Genomic DNA, 1,270 nt, shown 5'->3' with positions numbered 1-1,270 from the left:
CTGGCAACTGAGTGCCTTCAGGGAGGTAACTTGGCAATCATTTACCATTAGCTGCAAGCAGTGCCCTAAGTCAAACATATATTTTGGAGAGACAACTTGGGAGAAATCTTTCTGTTTCCCACACATGTTAACTATAGAAACCAGGTGAAAGGCATACGTGTGTGTACTCCATTGTACAGTTCTTTCCCATGTTTGAAAAAATCATCATAAAAGAATGGAGAATGACACAGTACTGTATTTAGAGAGTGAATATTGAAATTTAGAGAGTGAAATCTTAGCTAGGGAGCCAGAGAATAACCCCAAAGGTGTATTGCAGGAGTTACATCCATGTATTCCAGATGCAGGAATAAACCACCTAGTCCCTGCCCTTGGGTCCAGAGAATGCCAGGGGGAGCACATAGTTGTTCCTGGGTGCCGAGAACCTGTTATGTACCTGGATCAGCGTATGGTTCAGTGTGACCGCACAGCCACACTTCCCTCACAGTGCTCCACTGTCTCCCTGCTGGACCCTGCCCATCTCTCTACCCAAGTTGTACCTCATATCCTTCCTTCCACATAACTCCAGAAGATCTGAAAATGTCAGGTTCGCTCACTGTCTCTCTAGACCTGTCTCCTGGAGTTTCCACTACCTGCTGTGTCTCACCATTTAGGGCTCTGCTTGAGTGCAGCCACTCAACCCAAAGACACCTGCCAATCCCTAACTTCACACCGTCCACCCAGTCTTTGATTTTAAGCCTTGCTTGTGTGTGTGTGTAATGAGGTAATCTATGCAGGAGTCCGTGTTGCTGTCCATGATCTGAGGCATGGCGAGTTTACAGCACAACAGCTGCCCATACTCTGTTCATCACATGCTGATTTAAAAATCAACCGGCTTTCTGAAATCTTTTGCTGCAACATCAGCATCAGCATCAGCATCAAGCAGAGCTGGTCCATGTGGACACCGTGCTGTTTGGGGCCCTTCCTAGCATGATACTGCCTGCCTCCTAGGTTTGTTTGCTTTTGTCTGGCTGCCCCACCAAAAAGTGTTCCTGGATGGTGGGGACTTCCATGTGTTCACTGCCGGCTCCCCAAACCAGACCCTCTGCCATAGAGTAGATGGATTCAGATTCATAGGGATACATCTTTTGGGAGCGGACATACATGCGGGTGTGGCTGGGCGTTTGCCTAATGCTGAGACCCAGCGTCTGGCACTCCACGGGGCCCCCAGTCATTGTCCGCATGGCACAGGCCTGCTCAGTGGAAGCTGAGCACCACTAGCTCAAGTCCTGGG

This window comes from Echinops telfairi, unplaced genomic scaffold (assembly GCF_000313985.2).
Source record: "Echinops telfairi isolate 266 unplaced genomic scaffold, ASM31398v2 ScPeMD7_2010;HRSCAF=2546, whole genome shotgun sequence".
NCBI classification, from domain to species: Eukaryota; Metazoa; Chordata; class Mammalia; order Afrosoricida; family Tenrecidae; genus Echinops; species Echinops telfairi.
The sequence above is the reverse complement of the archived record's forward strand: the minus strand, read 5'-3'. Positions refer to the sequence as shown.